Here is a 7,114-nt window from a genome sequence, read left to right on the forward strand (position 1 = left end):
AGTTTTTGAGGAATACCCATATTTTTAAAGGTACAAGTATGAATAGTTGGAATCTGTATTAAATTTATTGTGAAATGTGTTAGTTCTTCAACCCTGAGTGTGGCTCAAACTGAACGAGCGTGGGAAGAGTGTTGGAGTGGATGCAAGACAACTTTACCTTTCTTTGGATATCTATACAAACCCTACCTTTTATTTTTAAAAACAGTTGGCTTAGAGAGAAACTGACTGGGTTTTCGTGGTTAATTACCCCGGAATCCATGTCTTTCCCGACGGTGGAGGTGATGAGAGGCATCCGCCTTTCCTGGGCCTCCTCCTCTCATTTTTAATTCAATATTTCGCTAAATTCAAATCGAGATCCTGAGAGTTTGTTCTTATTTGATATCAGGTTCATTTACCGACAGATAATGAGTGATTACTAGTTTCATATGTGGTGTGGACTTCAGTTGATTTCATCTCTTTAACTTCGTCTTCGTGGTAGAGTAGTCAGCAGACAGAACTCCACCAAAATGCTGCTGTCCTGTGCTAGTGAAAAGAGAGGTATTTACGTTGGGCTCCCTGGCTGGAAACCTGCCAGTCTGAGAGCGTGGAGGGGGAAGCAGGTGACATCTTGCTGGGGCACTATAACGCTCAACTATATGTGAAAATGGCAGAGAGTGTCGCCCAAGGTCTGGAGATTTACAGGACGACGCTGTTCTCTTTAGAAATGGGGAGTGAACAATGCAGAGAGGCCCTCAGCGTAGTAAGACTGAGCCTTCAAGCATGTTCAGTTGACTATAGAGACGCCAGAAAACTTTGTTGTTGTTGTTGTTTTTTTTTAAAAGAAAAAAAACGTGATCTTAGGAATTCTGCGGCAGAATGTTTCAGGGCAGACAATATCTTTGCCGAAGTCTCGTAAACGCATACGGCACTAGAAATTACATGTCTGATTTTTTACTTGCATTCTTGTGAACGAGGAACTTGACACTTGCGGGCAAAACTGGATGAACTTGGTGACGCAATAACTTTAGACGGGATATCATTCCACTAGCTCTTCTTCACTGACTACACTGTTGGAAGTTAAATGTTATACTCAGTTTTTTTCTTTGGGAGCTGTGAATCGCATCTGCCTGATCATGCATTAGGCGCTGCAGCGGGCTTCAACCATCAGTGTCGATGGCTTGAAGAGGCATACTACGGTAGAAGCCTATATGCGTACTCTACTTGCAAACGAAGCGAGGGGATGACTTGCAGTTATATCGCGTTTCTGCAACCGTAATCATCGAGCTGGTTGGTGAGAACCGTGTGTAGTCAGCAAGGAGGGGTGGGACGGTTCGATTTTATGTTTAACGACATGAGGATTAGATTAACAGTAACATTTAATTGTGTGGAGCACAGAGCTCCGGTGTGTAATTTGTTTTTGACCATTTCTGCTTGTACTGTTTGAGTGGATTAATCACTAATTTTAACAGTTAAACTAGAGGGAATATGTCTCAGTGTGTCATGAGAAAGTCCATTACATTTGTTTCCTTAATCATAGCGACCACCGCCTTTCATCAACAGATTTCTGATAAATGTAGTTTCCCATGCTATTTATTTTCAATGACGTGCTATTTCGCATTTTGATTACCCTACTCCCACCTTGTGGCTCCACTATTCATCAACACCATTATTACTCACACTGAACCCCTTCCTCAACCCCTCTTACATCCGGGCCATGCCTAGCCAAACTTTTCAATTTACCACATCCTCCAAAACTCCCAACACTCCACAAAACCCAGAAGACAAGTAAACCCGAAACACTGTTATTAATTGTCCATCAAGAACCTGAGTCCCACAGAAGTTTCAGTCCTATCCGAAGGCCTCATGTTGTGTTTTTACAATCACAGTAAAAAAAAAACCAAAACGAAGCACCACAAAGAAACTATCCGAATGGAACACAAACTGGTAGAATCTCGTACATATACAGACAAACATTTTATTGGAATTTCAAAGAAACTGGATGATCAAGAGAAAGAGCTTCACAAATTAGGTAAGTCAATAACGCATTGATCCACTTCTGGCCCTTATGCAAGAAGTTATTCAGCTTGGTACTGATTCATAGAGTTATTTTATCCCTCCATCTTGCATATCGTGCCACGTTCTGTCCAGTGGGCACTTTATATCATTAAAAGCGCGAGCTGGTTGAACGGTATTGCCCATAATGCTCCAAACGTTCTCAATTGGAGAAAGATCCGGTGACCTTGCTGGCCAATGTAGGGTTTGGCATGCACGAAGACAAACAGTAACAACTCTTGCAGTGTGCTGGTGGGTTTTATCTTGCTGAAATGTAAGCCCAGGATGGCATGCCATGAAGGACAACAAAACTAGAATATCGTTTACATACCGCTGTGCTGTAGGGGTGCCATGGATGAGCACCAAATGGGCACTGCTATGAAATGAAATGGCACACCAGACGTTCGGCCTGGAATGTCATTGACTGGAATAGAACTGTCTTCACTGATGAGTACAGATTCCAACTGAGCGAGGTCGTGTCTGGAGACGCCTCCGGCAGCGGTGAAATTCGAGCCAGACTGTCACACACCGTATGACTCGACAACCAGGAGTGATGGCCCTGGGTGCCATTCTTTTTCATAGCAGGACCCTTTTGGTTGTCATCCGCTGCATCCTTACAGCACTGCGGTACGTCGACGATATTCTAGGCCCCATTTTATTGCAAAATGGCAAGCCATCCTGAGCTTACATTTCAGTGAGAGAATGGCCTCCAGCACATGGCAAGAGTTTCTACAGCTTGTCTTCCTGATTGCCAAATCCTACCTTGGGCAGCAAGGTGGCCACATCTCTCCCCAATTGAGAACGTTTCGAACATTGTGGGCAGGACCCTACAACCAGCTCGGAATCTGGACGATCTAACGCAACACTTGGACATAATTTGGCACGATATCCCTCAGGAGGACATGCAACAACTCTGTCAATCAATGTCGAATAGCTACTTGCATAACGATCAACGGTGGACCTCAATGTGTGAAGCTCTTTTTCTTGAATAAATCATCCATCTTTTCCGAATTTGTAAGCACTTGTTAGTCTTTACATGTACGTCACGTATCCCGATTTCGTTCCCTTTGGGAATTCTGGTACCGAGCGCCGCGGGTTTCGAATCCGCACCAGACGGCATGGACCTCGACTACCACTAGAGGTCTCTGCAGCCGTCGCGCCGTAGGCTGTGGCTGCACGCGCTCCGGGCCCTCGTATAATGTGAGGGCGCCACGGTGGAGCACGTGGTCCCAGTGGCCAATAGCGACATACCCTATCATGTATTTAAGCGCCTGCCTCTCGTTCAGCGACGTCCATCCTCTCTGACCTTTCCCTCGGCAGGTCCCACCTGGTAGTTCTACTCTTCGTCGTGTGTGCTCCAAGTGGGTTTTAAGTGTGTTGTTTCGGAGTGTTTTTAATACTGTGGCCAACTTTTAACCTGTGCATGCGCATTCAGTGTCTTCTCTGTGTTTCAAGAATCGCCAACTGTGTTTTTTAACTTTCTGGTGACTTTTTCAACTGTCCCCCATGAACGTCTACATGTCCACGTCTTTTTACGTCCATTTTCTCCCCTTACTCTGTTTTATGTTCCCCTTTTTTATCTCCTTATGTATGTATCATTTTATTCTTGTTTTACTTGTCGTGTCTCTCGGCTGAAGAGCGGCGGATTGTGCCGCTGGCAGCCCTCCCCTGCCCATGTGGGGCAGGGGAATGAAATCACAATCAAGAAAAAGAAAAGTTCAGCGACGAAGTCTGATATTCACGTGAGTCTATCGACATCTCGCCTACAGACAGAGGGTTTACTTTGCTTGTTTCCGTGTACGAGTGGACACTGTTGATTCGTGAGGTTTTTTGCTTGTGACCCCATTGGTTCTTGCGTGTTGTTGTTCGTAGGATCTTGCTCGGTCATCAGTTGTTCGTGTCCGTTCTTTCCCGTTGTCCATTTTGTTTCTTCGCAGGCTGCTCACGTTCGGTCCTGCCGCACTTTCGTTCTCGGCAACCGCGCTACCGGAACGGTCGGGGTTACAGCAGCAATATTCCCTCGAGGAGCGTCGTTTTCTTTGTCTTAGAGAGGAAAACAATGTTGCTGGATCATTGATTTTCGTTTAATAGACATTGTAACCACCTTCATTGTACTAGCAAATTCGCCACCATAATTTAGTTCTTGTTGGGAATCTCATTAATTAATTATACACTTTTTGTCAAGTAGGGATTTAGTAGTGTTTCCTCACGCACCTCAGTTTTGTAAACACTGGGTTCATGTGGGCTTCCTGCAAGACTAGGTTAGAGTGTCGGGATACAGTATGATCTTTGCTTCTACCAACCGGTGGAGTACTTGCAACTTCTACGTATAGACTGAACAAGGTTGGTGACATATTGCAACCTTATATCAGCCATTTTGTGAAATTAATAAGTTGTGATCTTTTGTCACAATCTTCAAAAGAATGTCATCGATATATATCTTTCAAAGCTCTCTATAGTTCTGATCTCTAGGAAGCTTTTGCTAAACCTACAAAGAGAATGTGTTATTCCTTCCCTACTGCTATAGATTTTTTCATTAGCTAATGACAATAGAGGTTATCTGTACAGGCCCTGTTCTCTCTGAAAGCATTTTTTTGCTTATTTTAAATTACAGAATTACCTATTCACTTGCAACGGCGTTGTACTTCATCAGTAACTTATTAAGATGTGAGACAGTGTGGCGTTACATATTAATAGAGCTGCTAACGTGAAAGACGACAAATAACTAAGAGTCAAAATTCACCCAACCGCTCATGCTGAAGATATTAATTACGTAAAATGCATGCCTGTTGTAGGAACAGGAGCTCGTGGCAGATGGTGTCGCAGCAGGTGAACGTTGTTGACATTGTAACTACTCAGAACAGCAGTTTTTTTTTAAATACTTACGAATGAACATGAACAGAACAGAACAGAACGAACGCCAACTGGAGACATAGCCCTGCTCCTTTCACCGCCACTATCTACCATCAAGGTGGTAGGTCTGAAGATGATCTAAAACAGACTGAAACCGACGACCTCATAAAAAATGAAGCTTCTGGCTGTTGTGACTGCTCATGTTCATTCTTAATAATCATAGCTAGAGTGGCGCACTATCAAAACTACGATACCGTACTTTTTGTACAGTACATAAATGCCGTAGTACATATTAGGATAACCGGTGTCATTGTTATCACTGGCAGGAAAGGAACATAAATGAATGTGTGATAGAGAAAGTGGGAGTCTAAAACTTTTCTTAGTTTTTTGTTTGTTTGTTTTGCACATACTAGAAAATAACGTCGTTCATCGTTAGTCCATTGTGTGTTTTATATCCTTACAAAACATAAATTGTGTCTTATAAGTAATAAAAATTAGTTGGCCACGTAACTAAAGCTACTTCTGATTTAAGTACAGTATATATGCACAAACATTAAAAACTCTGTATAATTATTGTCATTTTTTACTCGATAGAATGTCCTTGGTCATGATTAAAGGCAATAGTTTCCTCTTATTACTGATAAGTGCAAAAGATGTTTAGCAATAACACAAATATGTTTTACATGATTTCAACTAAATATGAAGCGTTGTATGGTATGTTCTGTATTGCTTTTTTTAAGTTGATCTTTTTTTGAGAGAACTGCATTTTCTAGCGCTATATGATAAATCTGTATTCATGTTATGTTAGAAATCAACTGTTTCCGAATAAATCCTGAATTAAACATTGACAGTATAAATTAACAAATTAACAAACCGTTTTTAAGCAACAAACTTGAGGATAACTACGTAGGAGCCCTTTATATATCCTCAGTCAGTTTCTAGACTGTCCACAGCTTCCGGTTTTTAGGGGAATCTGGTAAGAGATTAATCACATATACAAACAACGCGATCCGAATGAGGTTGCGCCCGATAGGTATACAACACACCTAACATACAAGTAGCGTGGTTACGATCGTAACTGACCAAATCTACTGAGAAAACCACCGTATTGTACGCTTACTTATGACAGTCTACGGTAGCCAACGATAGTTTTACAACTAACCATAGCACGTGTTCCCATGCAGCCATGTATACTGAAGCAGTTTCATATACTGTATGAATGCCTCAGGATATCAATTAGGCTCGTTTACAGAATGAAGGCCTCAGGATATCCATTTATTATCTTCCACATGAGTTTTAATTAATTATGTTGAAACCTTCCCGTCTCCTCTATATCTCTTTTGTTACGCAACATTCCTTCTACAATAACCTATGAAACCTTCCCTTAGGATTTCTGTCTCTTGGTTGATAGTAACAAATTAAATCTTCCCTTTGAAATTTATTCTCTTTCTCAATCTTCGCATACATATTTAATTGCTGCTTATTAAAAGTAATTTTCTGATTACTTCGACGAAACATAGAATGTGTCGTCGCCATGGATCTCAGTCGTTATCTGCAGTAACCCAAAACTCTTCCTTATCTTTTTTACTGTTACTGGATCGCCATCTGACTGTTACATCGAACTGCGACATGAATATACTTACTCTGTTTTACTATATTTTATTAGCTGCTGGTGGGCTATCATAATAAGTGGCTGTATTTATTACCAAAGCTGACGTTATTCTTTAATAGCATAGCTGACGTTATTCTTTAATTAATTTGACTGACGTTACGTAATTCATAGTTAAAAACTTTTTCTTGACAACAATTAAATTTTGCAAAGTTTTACGCTGATGGTTTTTGGGATGGATTATAATCAGTAATGCAATATTGCTGGCAAAAATTAATTATATTCTGAATGAAATGATTTTACAAACGTTCAAATGGGGCTTACTTTTTACAATAATCTTACAACTAGCATTGCGCAAACATACCTTCAGTAGTCTTGAGTCTCTCAAAAAAAAAAAAATTATTATAATAATTCAATAATATTAGTTCCTCTTATGATAGTAGTTAGCTGATGTCTCTGTACATCCGTTTATAATCTCTTGTAAATCATAGCTGGTAGCTGGCAGACACACCGCTCCTCTCAACCTCTCGCTTCACACATGCTACCGACTCGCTTCACATCTCGCTTACTACTGACTTCCTACGAACGCTAAAGTGCGATCGCTCCCGCCAACATTGCTTT

The sequence above is a fragment of the Schistocerca cancellata genome, chromosome 1 (genome assembly GCF_023864275.1).
Source record: "Schistocerca cancellata isolate TAMUIC-IGC-003103 chromosome 1, iqSchCanc2.1, whole genome shotgun sequence".
NCBI lineage: Eukaryota > Metazoa > Arthropoda > Insecta > Orthoptera > Acrididae > Schistocerca > Schistocerca cancellata.